Source organism: Anomaloglossus baeobatrachus, chromosome 8 (genome assembly GCF_048569485.1).
Source record: "Anomaloglossus baeobatrachus isolate aAnoBae1 chromosome 8, aAnoBae1.hap1, whole genome shotgun sequence".
In the NCBI taxonomy this organism is placed as follows: Eukaryota; Metazoa; Chordata; class Amphibia; order Anura; family Aromobatidae; genus Anomaloglossus; species Anomaloglossus baeobatrachus.
The window spans coordinates 62,653,533-62,675,306 of record NC_134360.1 but is presented as its reverse complement, the minus strand read 5'-3'; the positions used below and the strand labels follow the sequence as shown (position 1 = coordinate 62,675,306).

The 21,774-nt window shown below is 51.7% G+C and overlaps 1 pseudogene; it reads left to right on the top strand.

Annotated features, from left to right (window-relative positions):
- Positions 1–21,774, top strand: part of LOC142249821 (inter-alpha-trypsin inhibitor heavy chain H3-like) — a 191,578-nt pseudogene that overhangs the window by 36,724 nt on the left and 133,080 nt on the right.

Genomic DNA, 21,774 nt, shown 5'->3' with positions numbered 1-21,774 from the left:
CGGTGACCGAGAGCTATTGGCAGTCAAACTGGCTCTGGAGGAATGGCGCTATCTTCTGGAAGGAGCAGTGTACCCCGTCATTATTTACACGGACCACAAAAACCTGGAATACCTGCGGTCTGCTCAGCGACTAAACCCACGGCAAGCCAGGTGGTCCTTATTCTTTGCCAGGTTCGACTTCCAGCTCCATTTCCGACCTGCGGACAAGAATGTACGCGCTGATGCCTTGTCTAGGTCTTTCATACCCATGGAGCAAGAGGAGGAGACATCCCAACCCATCATCTGTCCAAGTAAGATTATTCCGGTGGCTCCTGTCACCCTGGCCCAGATACCGCCCGGGAAGACCTATGTCTCTGAGACTGACAGGCAAAAAGTGTTACACTGGGGCCATGCCTCGAAAACAGCCGGTCATGCTGGTCAGAAGAGAACATGGAGTGCAATTGTACGTCATTACTGGTGGCCATCCCTTCGCACGGACGTCGCCTCTTTTGTCTCTGCCTGCTCCTCTTGTGCCAGGAACAAGACGCCCAAACACCTGCCATATGGCCGTCTTCTGCCTCTGCCTATACCCTCAGTTCCCTGGCAACACATTGCGATGGACTTTATTACGGACTTGCCATTGTCCTCCGGACACACAGTCATATGGGTCGTGGTGGATCGGTTCTCTAAAATGGCCCATTTCGTCCCTATGGCTGGACTGCCCTCTGCCCAGGAACTCGCGGACGCCTATATACATCACATCTTCCGCTTGCATGGCTTTCCATCACACATTGTGTCCGACAGAGGAACTCAGTTCACCTCCCGCTTCTGGAGGGCTCTCTGTAAACATCTGGGAGTAACTCTGGACTTTTCTTCTGCCTACCATCCTCAGTCGAACGGCCAAGTGGAACGGGTCAATCAGATATTGACCTCTTTCTTACGTCACTACGTCAACGCCCATCATGACGATTGGTCCACGCTTCTTCCTTGGGCTTAATTCTCCCATAATCACCACGTCAGTGAGTCCTCCTCCAGTTCTCCCTTTCATGTCGTCTACGGACTTCAGCCGTCTGTCCCATTACCTGTATCCTCTTCCTCGGATATCCCTGCTGCTGATGCAGTACTCCGTGACTTTACAACCATTTGGGACTCAGTTAAGGCGTCCCTTGCACGTGCATCTCTGCGGATGAAGAGACACGCGGACAAGAGACGTCTGGATCCTCCATGTTTCTCTCCAGGAGATCTCGTCTGGCTTGCTTCTAAGTACGTCTGATTGAAGTTACCATCCTACAAGCTGGGACCTCGCTACATCGGACCGTTTAAAATCCTCGGCAAGATCAATGAGGTCTCCTACAAACTGCAGCTCCCGGCCACGATGAGGATACCCAACTCCTTCCACGTCTCTCTGCTCAAGCCGGTTGTCCTTGGTCCCTTCTCCGCTGCTGCCAGTCCGGCTCCTCCTCCTATTGCTGAGGACGACATCTATACGGTAAGGGATATCGTGGCCATGAAGACCGTACGAGGTCGACAGTTCTTCCTGGTGGACTGGGCAGGGTATGGTCCTGAGGATAGGTCCTGGGAGCCCAGGGAGAATGTGGGCACTCCTCTGATCCGTGCCTTCCTGTCCCGGTTGCGGGGAGGGGAGCGTGGGGGGGGGTACTGTCACGCTCCCCGGGTCCTCTGCTCCGCTCCCCGGCTCACCTGCCACGCTCCCCGCTCTCCAGCCTCCATTGCCCGCGCTTCCCAGGCCTCCTGGTCCCCGCTCCCGGCGCCCGTCGGCTTCCCAGCCCCTGCCCGGCTCTGCTGCTTCCTCCTCTCAGCTTCCTGCCCTGGCTTCTGGCACCCGGGCCGCGCGCATGCGCATTAGGGCGCGCACGCGGTCACTGACCCTTTCTTAAAGGGCCAGTGTCCACTAACAGGAAATGATGCACTAAGGTACAGGGTATAAAGGGGTTTAATGTCCAAGGGGGCGGGGCCTGTTCTTCGTGTTTCCCAAGCTAGGAGTCAGGTCTCCTTGTGTTCCTGTGAGATACTTACCTCTCTCTCTTCTAGAGCCGATCCTGCATTGCCATCCGGTCCTGCTGTATCTCGAACCCCGAACGCTGCCTATCTGCCATCCTGACAGTCCGTACCATCTCTGTTCCCTGCGGTGACCCGTCATCTCGCTCCAACGGTTCAAGACCCCGCCTGACATCATCCCGGCTTCCGAACCTGAGCTCCGTCACCCGGACCACCATCAGTGACCCCGTGGTCCCAGGGACTTCTCCATTGTGCTCTAGTGCACGGACTGTCCTGCTACCTAAAGTGCTCCGGCTACCGGACTCCTTTCCCTCATCGGGGAGTTCGGCCCAGTGGATCCACCTCCCGGGTCTGCCCATCCATCTGGCCCTAACAACACGCAGCTCCTGAGGTGGGGAAAGCCCATGCAGCTCACTGGGGCCCATAAACCGGGCGGCTGGGAGGGAGTATACAGGTCGAGGGGGGGAGGGGGGTAGCCCTTACTGCTCGGACACGGATGAGAGGGGCCCACACAGCGCCGGAGGCCAGCGCTCTGCTGGGGGTTGCTGGCTGGCACTCCTTCATCTCTCTGGGACAGAGCAGGACGCCGGGTGGTAGCTCCACCCACAGATGAAGCTAAATCCAGCAGGGCACTGTGGTCTGCGTGCCTTAAAGAGACAGCAGCCACAGTTTCCTGCTGAGGACTCAGGTCCCCGGAACTCGGCCCTGGGGCAGCAGAACTGAAGGCGAGTGGCCAAAATGCCGCCCCCCTGACACGTGCCGCCCGGGGCGGACCGCCCCCTCCGCCCCCCTTTGCTACGCCACTGGGAAGCAGCAATCCTAAAAGTCAAAATTGGCCTTTTAACAAGCCTTTTCATATGACCTAGGATATATGCCAGATCAGAATCCCAATTTGCAGACACGGTGTTTCGTTGTGATTGCCCCTCATCAGTGCAAAGTGTGGGCATCTGATTTGGCTGTATGAGAAGCTATGTGGGGACCACGGGGGAAGACTATTCTCCTTATGGAGACCTGACAAACCAGTCTGGCTGTCAGTGGTAAGGAGACTTATAGCTGCAATGCGCCTCTAGGAATTATTCAAATTGTCTCTCCAGGAAAGGAGACAAACTCTAGCGCCATATATATATATATATATATATATATATATGACTCATTTTTGTATATTAAATCTTTCCTCATTTAAAAATGAGTGGTACTTAAACATAATTGTGGACGGGTTCACACTCACATCCTTATTCTTTGTTTGTGATACTACCTTTTATTTTTTTTCTTTCTTTGCAAGGTTTACAGTTGCATTGACGAACAAATCAATCTCATGTATGCTGATGTTTACTATTTGACCATGCAATTGACTGTTTAATTTTTTTGTTATGTTTAAAAATTTGAATAAAAAAGATGTTTAAAAAAAAAAAAAGGACATGAAAAGAAATGTGTTTTTTGACGTGGCAGACAACACTTCCGGATGCGCCGGCAACTTTTCACCTGAAGCTTTCTGTTTTGACATCTGTTCGGTCATTTTTTATTGTGCTTTTCTTTTTTTTTTACATATATTAAATAAACCTTGAGCAGCTTCCAAGCAGAACTGCTTGAAGAATGGTCAAGTCACTTCTTTAATGGTTTTGCACCTTTGGAAACCTAAAGTGGTTAAAAGACGCTCAAAAGACTGAACATATGGACGAGATGTTTTTACATTGCAAATCATATGTTGACTCTTTTTAGCGTTTACTCCAGGGTTTTACTAATGGATAGATATCTCACCAATGTAGCACAATCTTTGCTTGACCATAAAGTGTAGATTCAATTTTGGTAATAAAATGACTTTCCTTTGTTTGCATTTCAGGTTGTAAATGGATATTTTGTTCACTTTTTTGCTCCCCCTAAATTATCTTCTGTTCCAAAAAATGTAGTTTATGTCATAGACAGAAGTGGATCAATGTGGGGTAGAAAAATGGAGCAGGTAAGATATTCTAATACATAATTTTTGTAATGTTCCCATGTCCTCTAATGCAATCCATTTTGGAATCCATTTGGAAAATACAAAAACAGATCAGTATACTCCTCATTGACTGTAATGGGGACAGATCCATTAATGGATGGTCCAAAATGTGTCCTCCATTAGGGCCAATCCGCTAGTGTACTGTTGTTAAAAATGAAACAAAAGTTCTGCATGCAAGACTTTTTTCCAACTGATCCAAATACGGATGTCTAACGGATCAGTTAGTGTATAATGGGAGTCAACGGGCAACGGATTTGTTAGAAATGCATCCGTTAGCCCATCTATTAATAGATCCGTTGCCCATTGACTCCCATTATACACTCATGGATCTGTTGCACATAAATGCTATATAGACACAATAGAAGAAAATCTGTTAGGATAGGATAAATGATAGATAGATAGATAGATAGATAGACCAGATCTCTTAGATAGATAGACAGGTAGAGGGGGAGAGAGAGGGAGAGAGACAGAGCAAGGGAGAAAGAGGGAAAGGGAAAGGGAAAGAGAGGAAGAGAGAGACAGAGAGAATGAGAGAGAGAGGGAGAGAAGAGAGAGGGAAAGGGAGGAGAGAAAGACAGAGGGAGAGAGTGAGAGATAGGGAGGCAGAGAGGGGGAGAGAGAGGGACAGAGAGAGGTAGAGCGAGAGAGGGAAGGAGAGAGAGGGAGAGAGAGTGGAGGGGAGAGAGGGAGGGAGAGAGACAGACAGAGGGAGAGAGTGGAAGATAGAGAGGGACAGAGAGAGGTAGAGTGAAGGAGGGAGAGAGAGAGAAAGAGGGGGAGAGGGAGAGAGGAGGGAGGGAGGGGGAGAGAGAGGTAGCGTGAGGGAGCAAGAGAGAGAGAAAGAGGGGGAGAGGGAGAGAGGGGGCAGAGAGGGGGAGAGAGAGGTAGAGTGAGGGAGGGAGAGAGAGAGAGAAAGAGGGGGAGAGAGAGAGAGTTGGGTGAGAGGGGGAGAGAGAGGGAGAGAGAGAAAGGGAGAGAGGGAGAGAGGGACAGAGAGAGGGAGAGAAAGAGGGAGAGAGTTTTTGTGCTGGCACCGTCTTCACTTGCGCAGATTGATCTCCTGGCAGTCTTCAGGATAATGGCGCTGGTGGCTGCGCATGCACAGATTGCTCTTTGTCATCTGCGCCATTTTACTGAAGCTCCCCATGAGATTAGTCTGTGCAAATGCCATCCGCAGCTCAGACGGCACCAGTGCAAAATAAATAAAGAAAAACAAAAGATAGCCAAAGGGAGTGGAGGGGCCGGAACAGAGCTGAAGGCCCTTTGATCAGTCCCACCACAATGCATGAAGATATGAATAGAAGAAAACTTCAAACGCAGGTTATGGAAGAGAGACAAAACGGATTTTTTCCCCTGCTGACAGGATCTTTAAAAAAAAAAAAAAGTAATCAGGTTCAAGCAATTGCAGGTAGGTATGCATTACTCTGAAATTATGCAGTGTTTTAGAGAATTCATACTTTGTAAAGCTTGCCAAGGACTACTTGTCTGGTGAGCACATAGGGAGAGACCTGTCAGTCAACTGGAGTGAAAAGACAACTGGTCTCTTACTATTTTACTATTTGTGTACATAAGGATAGAGTTGTCAGTCTTGAAGAGTGGCATAGAAAAAAGCCACTAGGGACCTGCCTCTTGGACTAATTATCTGGAATCAAAATGTCAGATTACCAACTTTTCTCAGTGCTGTTCACATCTTAGGGTACCTTCACACTTTAGCGATGCAGCAGCGATCCGACCAGCGATCTGACCTGGTCAGGATCGCTGCTGCATCGCTACATGGTCGCTGGTGAGCTGTCAAACAGGCAGATCTCACCAGCGACCAGTGACCAGCCCCCAGCCAGCAGCGACGTGCAAGCGACGCTGCGCTTGCACGGAGCCGGCGTCTGGAAGCTGCGGACATGGTTACCCGATGTTTACATTAGTTACCAGCGCACACCGCTTAGCTTAGCGCTGGCTCCTTACTCTCCTAGCTACAGTACACATCGGGTTAATTAACCCGATGTGTACAGCAGCTACATGTGCAGAGAGCCGGAGCCGGCAGCACAGGCAGCGTGAGAGCTGCGGAGGCTGGTAACTAAGGTAAATATCGGGTAACCACCTTGGTTACCCGATGTTTATCTTGGTTACAGCTTACCGCAGCTGCCAGACGCCGGCTCCTGCTCCCTGCTCGCTTCATTTGTCGCTCTCTCGCTGTCACACACAGCGATCTGTGTGTCACAGTGGGAGAGCGCCTTTGAAGAAAACGAACCAGGGCTGTGTGTAACGAGCAGCGATCTCGCAGCAGGGGCCAGATCGCTGCTCAGTGTCACACACAGCGAGATCGCTAATGAGGTCACTGCTGCGTCACAAAAAGCGTGACTCAGCAGCGATCTCGGCAGCGAGCTCGCTCTGTGTGAAGCACCCCTTAGTCTCTGCTAGCAAGATAACGCATCTCTGTAAGCAAGTTACCAGTTTCCTAATACATTTCTTCTATTTACTTGTGTCCTTCATCTCTGTAAACAAGTTACCAGTCTGCCAATACATGATTGCTATCCTGCTGTTATCCATATTCCTGCTACAAATTCCTGATCGTATATGTTTCTTCTATTACCTGTATACCTGCTGCAAGTTCAAGACTGCATGTCTTTGTCAGCTCCGTCATTGCCACCAGTTCATGATGCTCACCCTGACCTTAGAGAATCCACCTCACTGGGTGAAGACCTAATACCCCAGTCAGATTTTCAAAGTATTTTTACTCCGAAGTGTCACAAAATGTCAGAGTAAGACATACACAGCTGCAATCGCACAGCTGATGCTGCCTGTGATTTGGACAACATGAAACTATTTTAAAATGTAACTACTGATACTGTATAAAGAAGGGAATTTTGTTACTTACCGTAAATTCCTTTTCTTCTAGCTCTTATTGGGAGACCCAGACGATTGGGGTATAGCTACTGCCCTCCGGAGGCCACACAAAGCACTACACTAAAAAGTGCAAGGCCCCTCCCCTTCTGGCTATACCCCCCCGTGACATCACGGGTTCTCCAGTTTTAGTGCCAAAGCAAGAAGGGGGAAAGCCAATAACTGGTTTAAACAAATTAACTCCGAGTAACATCGGAGAACTGAAAAACCGTTCAACATGAACAACATGTGTACCCGCAAACAACAAAAAAATCCCGAAGGACAACAGGGCGGGTGCTGGGTCTCCCAATAAGAGCTAGAAGAAAAGGAATTTACGGTAAGTAACAAAATTCCCTTCTTCTTCAGCGCTCTATTGGGAGACCCAGACGATTGGGACGTCCAAAAGCTGTCCCTGGGTGGGTAAAGAAATACCTCATGTTAGAGCTGCAAGACAGCCCTCCCCTATGGGGAAGCCACTGCCGCCTGCAGGGCTCTTCTACCTAGGCTGGCGTCCGCCGAAGCATAGGTATGCACCTGATAATGTTTGGTGAAAAAATGTGCAGGCTCGACCAGGTAGCTGCCTGGCACACCTGTTGAGCCGTAGCCTGGTGTCGTAATGCCCAGGACGCACCTACGGCTCTGGTAGAATAGGCCTTCAGCCCTGAAGGAACCGGAAGCCCCGCAGAACGGTAGTCTTCAAGAATTGGTTCTTTGATCCATCGAGCCATGGTGGCTTTAGAAACCTGCAACCCCTTGCGCGTACCAGCGACAAGGACAAAAAATGCATCAGAGCGGCGCATGGGCGCCGTGCGGGAAATGTAGATTCTGAGTGCTCTCCCCAGAACTAACAACTGTAAATCCTTTTCATACCGGAGAACCGGATGAGAACAAAAGGAAGGTAAGGATATATCCTGATTAAGAAGAAACGCGGATACAACCTTAGGGAGAAACTCCTGAATAGGGCGCAGCACCACCTTGTCCTGGTGGAATACTAGGAAGGGAGCCTTGAATGACAGAGCCGCCAGCTCAGACACTCGCCGAAGCGACGTGATCGCAACCAGAAAGGCCACTTTCTGTGACAGGCGCGAAAGGGAAACTTCCCTCAGAGGCTCGAAAGGCGGCTTCTGGAGAGCAACTAGTACCCTGTTCAGATCCCATGGATCTAACGGCCGCTTGTACGGGGGCACAATATGACAAACCCCCTGTAGTAACGTGCGCACCTTAGGAAGACGTGCTAGACGCTTCTGAAAAGAACACGGATAGTGCCGAGACTTGCCCTTAAAGGGAGCCGAGCGACCAACCTCTTTCCCAACCAGATTGCAGGAGGGAAGGCAAAGTAGGCAATGCCGATGGCCAGGGAGACACTCCCTGAGCAGAACACTAAGATAAGAATATCTTCCACGAGTTGTGGTAGATCTTGGCAGACCGCGGCTGGCTAGCCCGTCTCATGGTGGCAATGACGTCGTGCTCACGGTCGACCGACGGTGAGGTGCCACAGATCTCGGTACCACGACCTCCCCGGCCAGTTTGGGGCGACGAGGATGGTGTGGCAGCAATCGGTAGCTGGAACTGTGACCAATCCTGAGCCAAGGCGCCTGTCGCCAGAGCTCTTTGATCGTAAGACCGCGTCATGAAAATCGGGACCTTGTTGTTGCCGAGAAGCCATGACGTCGACGTCCGTCTTCATCCTGCGGCTACAGATTTCTTGAAAACAAACGGGTGCAGAGCCCATTCCCCTGCGTCCACGCCCTGGCGACTGAGGAAGTCTGCTTCCTAGTGTTGTACGCCCGGGATATGAACAGCTGATATGGTGTATGCTCTGTCTTCTACCCATAGCAGAATCCGCCGGACCTCTTGGGAGGCTTGTCGACTGCGTAGTCCGCCTTGGTGGTTGGTGTATGCCACCGCTGTGGATAGTCCGACTGAATTCGGATCTATTTGCATTCCAGTCACTGCAGGAAGGCTTGCAGTGCAAGATACACTGCCCAGAGCTCCAGACCACTGAGTTGAAGAGTGGACTCCTCTGAAGACGGTCTTTGACCGTCTGGAAAAGTGACACGTTCCTGTGTAGGGACATCGACTTCCCTCCCATAAGCGAAGAATGTGCTATTGAGGCGGACGCAGATGAAACTGCGTGAAAAAAGCTCGCCTCTGGATGAGGCGCCTCCTTGAAGGAGAGACTGCCCCCTCGTCTGTAGTGAACGCTGTTTGTCCAGCGGAAGCTTCACTATCGCTGAGAGAGTGTGAAAACTCTCCAGGAGATGCCAGCGATTGGGTTCAACCTTGAAAAGTTGAAGACCCACCCGAAACTCTGGGAAGGGTCCAGCGCCATGTTCAGGTTGTGTTGGCATGCTTCTAAAGGAGAGTGCCTTGACCAGTAGATTGCCCAAGTAAAGGATCACAGAGTGACCGTGAGAGCGCGGGACTGCTCCCTCTGCTGCCACGAACTTGGTGAACACCCGTGGGGCTGTCGCCAGCCAAAGGGTATGGCTACGAAACGAAATATTCTCGTCTTTAATAACGAATCGTAGCCAACGCCGGTGCCTCGGAGCAATCGGCACGTGTAGATAAGCATCCTGATGTCTATTGATGTTAGGAAAACTCCTTGAGACAGAGAGGCAATGACGGAGCGGAGTGATGCCATCCGGAACCGCCTGGTTTTCACGTGCTTGTTAAGCAGTATAAATGCCAGAACGGGACGGAAGGAGCCATCCTATTTTGGCACCACGACCAGGTCGGAGCAAAATGCGTATCTGGTTCCTGAAGAGGAACAGGGATTACCGCTCTTTCCGCCTGCAGAAGAGCCTCGGCTCGGTCGGTGCGGTAGTTTGAAAACAAACTGACTCTCACTCACAGGCCCTTGACCTGCGGTAGGTAAATGCCGCTAAAGCGGGGGAGTCTGCCCCCCCGCGGTTGCGGAGTGAGAGGGCTGAAAATTATGAGGAAAAACACTTTGGTAGCGGGTCCTCCGGCTGCCTTCCCCGGGCGTGATTGAGCCCGCTAGGAATCTATGCCCTTCTGGGCTTTTTGAGTCGTCTTGGATAGTTGAATGATTTCATTCAACCCTTACCAACAGACTATCACTAGATAAAGGCAACCTGGTTAAGCACTTCGTTGGAAGCAGCCTCTGTTCCAATCTCTCAACTACTAGCCTCTGCGTAAAAACACGGAGTTGGCGGGTGCCACTGACGTCCGGCTCGTAGAGTCTCGGACAGCAATAACAGCATGATTCGCCATGCCGACATTGCGAGTTAAAGACGCTGCTGGGACCGAGAGTACCTGTGACAGCGACCCCCTGCGCAATACTAGCTGAAATAGCTTGGAGTGCCTTCACGGCTGCGACTGCCGGAGCAACCGACCTGCCGATAGCTTCATAGACAGATTGCAACCAGAGGCCAATCTGCCTGTCAATGGCATTTTGAAGTGAAGTCCTATCCACCACTACAACTATAGATCTAGCTGCAAGCATGGAGATTGGGGGATCCACATTTGGATACTGGGTCTAGCGCTTGACCACGTCAGGGGGGAGCGACACGTGTCTCATTAATACGGTCGGAGAAACGCTTATCGTGATAAGCGTGTCGTTTCTGGACTGCTTCTCTGGAGTCAGAGTGCTAAACAAGTACTCAATATACGCTTGAGATACTGAAATAGAGATTTCTCTTGCTGTGAAGCTGACCCCTCCACTGGAGGAGTTGAGGGAGAAATACCCAACCTTTCGTTGATGGACGCAATAAGATTATTCACTATAGCGTCACCATCCGGTGTATCCGGATTGAGAGCGGTCTCAGGATCAGAGTCCTGAACAGCTACGTCTGCCTCAACGTACAGAGAGTACTCCAGCTGGGACCTTGACCAGTGATGGAGTCGAGGGCTAATCCCAGCGAGCCCGCTTAGGCCATCTGGGACTGTCGACCGTGTCGGATGCCTGCTCTCTGGGATGCCTGGAATCACTCTGGCGCCTTGAGATGCTCCAAATCAGGGCGGCCAGGGTCATTGCAACCATATTGCCCACGGTCTGCTTGGGGTGCAAAGTCTGTAAGATGTCAGTCATAGTCACAGACAATATATCAGCGGAAAAACTGTAACTTCGTCCCTGTCTCTGGACAGAGATCACAGGTGGTTCTTTTGGCCACATATAGCAGAGACCCCGGTTGAGCAATTGCACGCACTGGGGGTCCTGGAACCGTATGACATGCAGTACAAGCAGCATAGAAAGCCCGTGCATTGGCAACTTGTCTTTTTCTGCTGTTGTTGTCTAGCTATCTAAGAGCCTAGCCGAGGATAGCGACCGTACAGTGAATAGTCATACAAGCATGAAGTACAAATAAACACTTCAGTACATGTAGTACACGCAGCATTGAAAACTTGTGGCTTGGCACATTTGCTCTTCTGCTGCTGTTGTCTATTTATCTAGGAGCATGAGACAAGGATAGCGACATACAGTGAATGTATAGCATACAAGCCTGACAGTAAACACTGCAGCCCATGCAATCCAAGCAGCATTGAAAGAAAGCCATGGACCCCATAGGGGGGAGGGGCGACATGACCAGAGGGAAGGGAGGGAGTGAGGGGTTAATAAAGTGAATTAAAGGGCATTATGGGCCCTTTTAGGGGATTGGTGGAATAGGGTCACTGTAGGGTGGGGAGGGGGCTAGTATATAAACTATAGGGGAGGGGTCTTACCTTCCTTGTGACTCCGGACAGCAAAGGATTCCCGCCCACCCGCCCTTGTGTTTTGCGAGTTCGTTTGGCTATGTTTTGGTTTGTTTTTAATAAAAAAAAAAAAAAAAAAAAACAAAGAAAACAAAATGAGAAAATGGAATGATGCAGTTTTTAAAAAAAAAGAAAAAAAAAAAAAGGAATACAGGTTAGAAAGAGTCGTATGTTCTGTCGCAGCAGCGGGGGTAGGTCTGGTCCAGAGGCGGTTGTAAGGGATTGGTGGCTGGACTGAGAGGCACTGTCTTGGTATGGTGTCTCCGGGTTCCGGTAAATTGCAGGCACGGGGTTCTGCAAAGTTTGGGGGGTATTAATCCACGGGGTGATTAATACCTCATCTCTGGGTCGGAGTGTTGCGGCCAGGGATATTGGTGGAGGAAGTGGTTTCTGGACCGGGCCTACATGGGGTTACATGTACAGTTATTATTTATGTGTTACCTATTATTGGTTTGGGGTCGCCCGTTGGACGGCGCCCCCTTGTGTTAGAATGTTAATAATAGGTAATAAAGGCTGCTGTGGCCAATTTGTTTAACCAAGTCGCATGCAGTCGGTGTATTATTTATTAGGTTAAGTTGGGGATACTAACCATCACGACCGGAGAATCCTTCCTCAGTGGTCAAGCTTGCGCGTTAGCACCCTAGCCTTTCTGCTGCTGTTGTCTATTTATCCAGGAACATTAGCCAAGGATAGCGACATACAGTGAATGTATAGCATACAAGCATGACAGTAAACACTGCAGCCCATGCAAGTCAAGCAGCATTGAAAACTTGTGCCGTAGCACCATTGCTCTACTGCTGCTTTTGTCTGTTTATCTGGGCGCATTAGCCAAGAATAGCGACATACAGTGAATGTATATCATAACAATAAACCGTGCAGCACATGCAAGCGAAGCAGCATTGAAAGCTTGTGCCTTAGCACAAATTGCTCTACTGCTGCTGTTGCCCAATCTGACAGTAAACACTGCAGCACATGCAAACGAAGAAGCATTGAAAGCTTGTGCCTCAGCAGCATTGCTTATTTGCTGCTGTTGCCCAGAATAGCGACAGTACAGTACAGTGCATAGCATATCAGCACACAGTCCAAAAGCCCACTTCAGCATTAGTGGTGTCAGTACTGCTTACCGCCCGCACAAGAGCGGGTGCGAGGTCGCCCAAAAACCTGTGACTGGTTCCGTTCTCCCAGAGTGGAAACCATAATGCATACCTCCCAACTTTTAAAGAAGGAAAAGAGGGACAAAGTTTGCGGCGCGCGTAGCGCGCCGCGGCAAATTTTTAGGCCACGCCCCCTAACCACACCCATTTCACAGTCACGCCCATATCCACTCCCCATCCACACCCATTCATCACAAACACGCAGGCAGCCGGCGGGCCTCCAGCACGGACACGCAGGCAGCCAGCGGGCCTCCAGCACGGACACGCAGGCAGCCGGCGGGCCTCCAGCACGGACACGCAGGCAGCCACAGTGAGGCGGCCGGTCGCCTTCACAGACAGGCGGCCGGCCGCCTTCACAGACAGGCGGCGGGCCGCCCGCACAGAGAGGCGGCCAGCCGCCCGCAGAGAGAGGCGGCCGGCCGCCCGCACAATGAGGCGGCGGGCCGCCCGCACAGACAGGCGGCAGGGGGGCGCCCGCACAGACAGGCGGCAGGGGGGCGCCCGCACAGACAGGCGGCAGGGGGGCGCCCGCACAGACAGGCGGCAGGGGGGCGCCCGCACAGACAGGCGGCGGGGGGGGCGCCCGCACAGACAGGCGGCGGGGGGGGCGCCCGCACAGACAGGCGGCAGGGGGGCGCCCGCACAGACAGGCGGCAGGGGGGCGCCCGCACAGACAGGCGGCAGGGGGGCGCCCGCACAGACAGGCGGCAGGGGGGCGCCCGCACAGACAGGCGGCAGGGGGGCGCCCGCACAGACAGGCGGCAGGGGGTGAGGGGGGAGGGAGGGAAATCAGCGCTGGGGAGATTAGTTTACTGTACCAGCAGCAGCACAGGCAGCGCTCCTCTCTATGCCACGTCTACTAGGATGGTAGGAGGGAAAAGCAGGGAGGCGGAGAGAGAGTGGGTGGGCGGAGCCCGGGAGCCGGCCGTCCCGCCCGTGGCAACGGGACAAACAACGTAAAGCGTGAAAGTCCCGCTGTATCCGGGACGGTTGGGAGGTATGCAGCATGTTAGAATGTGTACATAAGATCCCGCTGGTGGTGGCCGCAGCTTATAGGCCCCAAATCTGGTGACAGGTTCCCTTTAAAGTGAACCTGTCAGGTGCAATATGCACTCAGAGCCAGGAGCAGTTCTGGGTGCATATTGCTAATCCCTGCCTAACCGTCCCTGTATACACTAGCATAGATAAAGAGATCAAGAACAAATATTTTTAAAGATCTTATATCTTATGCTAATGAGCGCGGGGACTAGTCACAAGGGCGTTACTTCACTTGGCTAGTCGGCTCGCATAGCATGTTAGCATGTTATTACGCCCCTGTGTGAGTACTAACACGCTATGTGAGCCGACTAGCCAAGTGAAGTAACGCCCTTGGGACTAGTCCCCGCGCTAATTAGCATAAGATATAAGCTCTTTAAAAATACTTTTTCTATAGATGCCTTTATCTATGCTAGTGTATACAGGGACGGTTAGGCAGGGATTAGCAATATACACCCAGAACTGCTCCTGGCTCTGAGTGCAGATTGCACCTGATAGGTTCCCTTTAAAGGGAACCTGTCACCAGAAATTTAGCAAAAAAAATAAAAGATTCCCCTCTGCAGCTCCTGGGATGAATTCTGGAAAGGTTCCTGTTGCTATTGTGCCCCCTTTGAGACCTAAAATAATACTTTATGAAGTCTTACCTTTTTGTATGCAAATCTGTTTTTATGGTCACGGGGGCGGGCTGCCTGGCGTCCGTTATTCCCCCTCCTGCCGTTGTACGCCGTCCCCCATTGCTCATTTCCATACATGAGGACGCCTTCCTCATGTAACTGTCCTCCTGAAGTTTTGTGCATGCCCAGTGCCACTCTCGCGGGACTGAGCACTGTGCAAAGTGTGAACGCTTTTGAGGTGATTGCGCAGGCGCGAGATTATGGGCGGCGCTGTGATTGTCATCAGCAGCGTCATCCAAGTACCCGCCCATAATCTCGTGCCCGCGCTTCTCACTCTGCCTCCACCGTTATGCGCAAGCACTGGCCATATGAACCACGTTACCTATTACCGTGGGCGCGAGATTATGGGCGGCGCTGTGATTGTCATCAGCAGCGTCATCCAAGTACCTGCCCATAATCTCGTGCCCGCGCTTCTCACTCTGCCTCCACCGTTATGCGCAAGCACTGTCCATATGAACCATGTTACCTATTACCGTGGGCGCGAGATTATGGGCGGCGCTGTGATTGTCATCAGCAGCGTCATCCAAGTACCTTCCCATAATCTCGTGCCCGCGCTTCTCACTCTGCCTCCACCGTTATGCGCAAGCACTGGCCATATGAACCACGTTACCTATTACCGTGGGCGCGAGATTATGGGCGGCGCTGTGATTGTCATCAGCAGCGTCATCCAAGTACCTTCCCATAATCTCGTGCCCGCGCTTCTCACTCTGCCTCCACCGTTATGCGCAAGCACTGGCCATATGAACCACGTTACCTATTACCATGGGCGCGAGATTATGGGCGGCGCTGTGATTGTCATCAGCAGCGTCATCCAAGTACCTGCCCATAATCTCGTGCCCGCGCTTCTCACTCTGCCTCCACCGTTATGCGCAAGCACTGTCCATATGAACCATGTTACCTATTACCGTGGGCGCGAGATTATGGGCGGCGCTGTGATTGTCATCAGCAAAGTCATCCAAGTACCCGCCCATAATCTCGTGCAAGCGGTAATAGGTAACATGGTTCATATGGCCAGCACTTGCGCATAACGGTGGAGTCAGAGGGAAAAGTGCGGGCACGAGATTATGGGCGGGTACTTGGTTAACGCTGTTGATGACAATCACAGCGCCGCCCATAATCTTGTGCCTGCGCAATCACCTGAAAAAGCGTTCACATGCGCAAAACTTCGGGAGGACAGTTACATGAGGAAGGCGTCCTTGTGTATGTAAATGAGCAATGGGGGACTGCGTAAAGCGGCAGGAGGGGGAATAACGGACGCCAGACAGCCCGCCCCCGTGACCATAAAAACACATTTGCATACAAAAAGGTAAGACTTCATAAAGTATTTTTGTAGGTCTCAAAGGGGGCACAATAGCAACAGGAACCTTTCTAGAAGCAGCCCAGGAGCTGCAGAGGGGAATCTTTTATTTTTATTGTGAAATTTCTGCTGACATGTTCCCTTTAACTGGTAGGGGAGCCAGGATAAAGCAGAGCTGAAGTTGTTGGGAAGCTAGGACCCAGCAGCTCCACAGGCAGGAGACCACTGATCGGTAATAGAAGCCTGCAGATGCCACTCTGCATAGGTTATTGTCACTGCTATCTGCAGGAGATAAGTGCTGATTGCACGGTCTCCTCAGCTTCCTGACTCCCCGCGTGTCTGCAGCAGTGAGAAGCCGCACACGGGGAATCAGAGAGAACAGCTGCAGACAAACGCAGGCTCCGGGACTGGGGGGGTCGGCTCTGGTGCAGGGGGGGGGCTCTGCTGCAGGGGGGGGTCGCTCTGCTGCAGGGGGGTCGCTCTGCTGCAGGGGGTGATTCATACCTCAGCAGCAGTCACAGGAGTAGGTGCGCGCTCGGCTCTGTAATGAATAGTAGAAGGGAGAAACAGCGAGGCGGGGCTACAGTGGGTGGGTGGAGCCGTGACAAACAGCCTCACGGGCGGGACCCGGGATCAAAGGCTCAGAAGAGGGACTGTCCCGCTGTATCCGGGACGGTTGGGAGGTATGCATAATGGCTGCCGGCTTCTCTTCCCCGTCCTGTGCAGAGGGGCGGGCCGTGGGCGAGCCCCAGCCAAGAGCGGGAACCCAACGTCTCACTGTGTTCAGTGAGAGGGGGCTGGAGAATGCAAAGCAGACTCCAGCTCCCTGCGCTGAGCTTCTGTACAGCGTCCCGCCCCTCCTCTGACTGGCAGGGCTGGGGCGGGAACGAAACGAAAGCTAGGCCGCAAAGCCGGGGACTCGAGTAATAAGCGCGGCCGTCCTATGTGCACGGCCGACGCCGAAGTCCCCCGGCGCACCACAAGTCCCAGCCGCGCCACAATGTAAAAAACAATCAGCAGCGGCCGGCGCGGCCGTTTTCAATACATAAATTCACTCAGCAAAGCTGCAGTGAATAATAGCACCAGCGCTCCGCGCTGTTGTCCCCGGCGCACTAACACTCCCAGCAATGCTGGTGTGTGTGTGCGCGCTTGCCCGGGGACACAGAGTACCTTGATGTAGCAGGGCCCTGTCCCTGACGATACTCAGCTCCATATCCAGCAGGTTCTTTTGGGTCTGTGGATGGAGCTCGGTCTCTGTGCCTGGAGACCGGTAAGATCCCACTTCACCCAGAGCCCCTCATGGGGATGGGGAAGGAAAACAGCATGTGGGCTCCGGCCTCTGTACTAGCAATAAGTACCTCAACCTTACAACACCATCCACGGGTGAGAAGGGAGCATGCTGGGGGCCCTATATGGGCCCTCTTTTCTTCCATCCGACATAGTCAGCAGCTACTGCTGACTAAAATCTGTGGAGCTATGCATGGATGTCTGACCTCCTTCGCACACAAAGCTAAAACTGGAGAACCCGTGATGTCACGGGGGGGTATAGCCAGAAGGGGAGGGGCCTTGCACTTTTTAGTGTAGTGCTTTGTGTGGCCTCCGGAGGGCAGTAGCTATACCCCAATCGTCTGGGTCTCCCAATAGAGCGCTGAAGAAATTATGTAATGACCAGTATTTATCGATGCAAGGTTGTTTTTAATCTTAAAGTCATACGTTGTACCTCTATGTAACAAATGTATCTGTACACAGACAAAGGGTGCCCTTCTCAAGATTCTGAATGACACTTCGGAGCACGATCACTTTAACTTCATACTGTTTGACCATGATATTAATCCCTGGAAGTATTATTTAGTCAAAGCAACACCAGAAAATCTAAAAGAAGCTAAAAAATTTGTCCAAACAATTACTCCCATGGGAAGTAAGTATTTTCTAAAGTTACTAAAAATGTAATTCACGAGGGTAGATGTCATACTGTTTCTGGAAATATTTGGTTTTTTGCTTTTTTTTCCCCCAGTTTTTATCATTTTACCGTAGAAACTATCTCATAAACATAATATTGCACATTGTTGGTTTTTTTTGTGTAAATCAGATTTTATTCGAATAAAGAACATGTTTACAAGTTATAGGATAGGCAACATATGATATAGAGTAGAATAACTCAAATCTTGGAGGTAATAAGTAATACAACACTTTTCTACTTGCATAATAATTCCTTTGATTACACACTTCAGGTCAGACCATCATCACCCATGTAATAGCTTTGCTTTGGAGATGAATGCCCACTGGGTGACCAACAATCCGACCTCCATACAAAAATTTATGCAGCCTCGTTTAGAAAGGGGAGGCAACGTAGATGTACAAAGTCCCTGAGATGGCAATCCTGTCTAACAATGTAAACATAACATAAAATGTACAAAGAGGAAAGAAAGATGAGAAAAGACGAAATGTAGGGGAAGAAGGAAAAGAAAAGGACCAAGAAGAAGTCTCGTCTGGGTTGTGTGCAGCCCCCGGCACTTTTATTTTGTGGAATGGACAATCACAGAGGTCTCACGCCCCTGTGTCGCCCACCGCTCCCAGGGACATCCATCCACCGGCAGGGACGCCGCGGGGTCTCCACTTGTTGGTACCTCTGGCCACAGGTATGTCAGGTTTATTTACATGGGAGTCGTGACGCCACTCACGGTTTGCGGTCAGGGATATGGGTGACCGCTACTGCAGTTTAACGAGCGTCTGGGGCTGATGGAGTCTGCAGTTAGATGGTGTGGCCTCCCGTGAGTGAGGCTGGCCCCAGGGGCTCGGGTGTGTGGAACAACAGGTCGCAGAATAACTCAGTCGCAGTCCAGAAAGTCTTTCAACTTGTTTATTCATGTTCAGGTGGTTTTGTGAGGTAACCCGGGCGATGCTGAGATAAACCAGGAGAGAACCAGGTATCCTTCAGGCTGGTCTAAGGGTAGCCGTTAGCTCGCCTTCCTAGCACTTCTTGTTTCAGACAACCCCTGACTTAAAGTACCGTGGGATTCATCCAGAGAACTGCCTTTTCTCCCCTTTCTGGCCCGTTTGCTGGCAGCGTGGACCAAGGAAGATGGCTCCAGGCTCGATCCTCCTTATGGGCCCCCTCATTGCTGCTGATGCTCGGACTCTGTAATGGTTGGTGAGGGACCTCTAGCCCCTGCACCTGCAGGATTTAGCAGACCACTAAATGGATGTCTGGCTCTAGGGACCTGTTCCCCGTGCATGCCTGATTACCAGGAGTTCCCGTACTCAACTGCCTGTCCTCTCTGCAGGTGTCTTTCAGGCTGATTGTGTGGCAACCGTTCTCCCCCGCCAGCGGCTACTCCACGTGCAGGGTGTGACCAGCATGTGTCTGCACTACTGCTTTTTTCAGCAACTACTGCTTCACTGCTCTCAGACTCGACTCTCCTCCTTCCTCTTCTGTCTGCCACTGCAACTCTAACTCCCAGCCTCTCCTCTCCACCCCTTGATTGGATGTGGAGGCATGCCCCCCTCCTGGGTCTGCCCAGGGGTCCCCTCAAAGGTGTGGGAGACCTGGTCACTATGTATCTGTGTGTACACACCCTATTCCAGCCTTCAGGATTACCTGTCAGTACTGACCCGACATGAGTGCAGTACCTAGTGGTGCCTGACCAGGTCAGGGCCGCCACATCCCCAACTGAAGCTTGAAGCCATAGTACCAGGTCTGGTGTCTCTCTATACATAATCCACGGCGCCCACAGCCTGAAGACTCGCTCCCCGAAGTCCGACACCTGGCCGACCAGCTCCTCCATCCTGTTGATCTGGTTAATCTCGGCCACCAGTTCAGCCCGCGAGGGCACTTTGGTCTGCCTCCAGTGCCTTGGGATTAACCTCCTTGCCCCTCTGTTGTTTTCTTAATGGATCCGTCACAAATAGATGATAAATAGCAATTAATTCACGGATCCGTTGTCCATAGGCTCCACATGTTAAATATATCCAGCCGACATCCGTTATTTAACAACGGACAAAAAAGTTGTGTTTGCAAAACTTTTGTGCAAACAGATCTGTAACAGATCCGTGATAATGGATGACTACAGGAGATGTGAACTGTCACGGGTTATGTTCAGATGGAACAAGGGCTGACCCTAAGGCTGGGGCCTCTGCGCTGTTGTAGCACCCCAGGGGTTCAGGAGAAAAATACTCGTCACCGGGTCGGTGAGGATCAGGGGATGTCACCGGTGGCCCTGACCGGCTTCATGACCCCGAGGTGTACACGGAGGATGGGTGGAATAAGGGTGATAGTGGAGTTATTGTCATGATGCCACCTGCGGTATGCGGCCAGGGAATTAGCCGCCGCTGCTGTCGCGGTCCTCTGGGGAGGATGGTAGTAGCAGCCGAGGTGTTTCTGCTCTCGACAAGTGGCGCGGGCCCTGGGGAGAATGATGAGGGGAGTAGTGTTGGCAGGCACAAAGTCGCAGGGTGGCGGCGTCTGGAATGACAGGCGGACACAGTCTCTGAGGGTTCCAGGTCTTTTACTCACAGTTTATGCCGCCCGCCCGGGAAGTACCAGTCACCTGCTGTGATGAGCCCCGTCGAACCCGGATCCTTTAAAGGTCAATGCCGGTGAAGTAAACGGTGGGACATTCCTCCTGCACTTGGTAGTGATCCCCGTGGCTTGAAACTCTTGGGGATCCCTGGTTCTTGAAAAGTGTCTGTACTCCCTGCCCGTATGCAGGATCCTATGTGGCACTGTATTCCAGGAACTGTGGGGGCCGGAGGGACATTCAATCCCCCAAGCCTACAGATTTTGGTGGAACACCTGAAGTATAATCTACCCTAGGATTCTGCACCCTATCAGCGCCGATCTCGAGGGAGCAATCAAGCTCTCCCCTCGGCAACCGTATGAACTCCTGTGTCCCACCAGAGCCACTTGTGAAATCAGACTGCTCGCTTCTTCTCCTGCTGGAGAACTCTCTAAGTGTTGGCTCCTGACTTCCCCATGTGGTTGCTCCTCCCGTCCCAGGTTCCCGCCACTAGTGGATTGGGGATCCCAGGTGTGGTGGTGTCCTAAAGACCCAACCACGCTGACGACCCCTTTTGACCCAAACCTAGTCCAGTCCACGGTAAAGGAAGGAGCAACCTGGTTGTGTGTATGAGTTGTGTAAGAGAAACCAGCACCGACCTCCTCTGGACCCGGGTTGAGAACTGCACCTTAAGTCAGGTGCAGTACCCTGTGGAGACTGAAGCCTCAGGGGCACTACACTGTCCCTTATCTTGAAGATAGGCTCGATGGTAACCAGGTTCGAGCCCCCAGTGTGACCCTGTTTCCTGTCCGAGCCCTGATGCAACTCTGCCCCACCCTGGGAGCAGGCCAGGAACCCAGAATCCAAAACCCCACAAATAGGCACAAACAAGGGTAAACAAAAACTTGTGCACACTACACTCAAACACAAAGGAGGGACAGTATGTAAACTGGGGAGTAACATAAAAGGGCTAGTAGAGGCACAACTGGAGAACTCAAACACCGCACAGAACCGCAACTTGTAGATGACCATAGAACAGGAAACCCACTGGAACTGAGGAAGCAGAAGCTATATCCGGCACTCAGCCTCAGAATCCAGAACCTTATCAAGGCTGCAGGCAGCTGAATATGGTAATCAGTAGCCTGAGCTCCCAACAGGAATTAACTCCTGCTAAACTGGAGAGCAAAACAGCCAGATACAGTGATGCCCATGACAGGCTGTGTAACTAAGGAATCCCAGGCTGCCTGTTGGAATCTGCAGTGTGAACAGAGTCTGACACCGCCATGACACCCAGCGAGTGCAACGCTGAACACTGCATGACATGAACCCAGCATAAATCAGTATGGGCCTGACTGTTGATCTCCCTAATAATCTTCAGAATGGGGCTTTTTTGCACTCCATATGAATGTAGCAGCATGCTTGACTGCTGTTCTGTTTATTCTCTATTGCAGAGGTCCCCAACTCCAGTCCTCAAGGCCCACCAACAGTGCAGGTTTTTGGGATTTCCTTAGTATTGCACAGGTGTTAATGT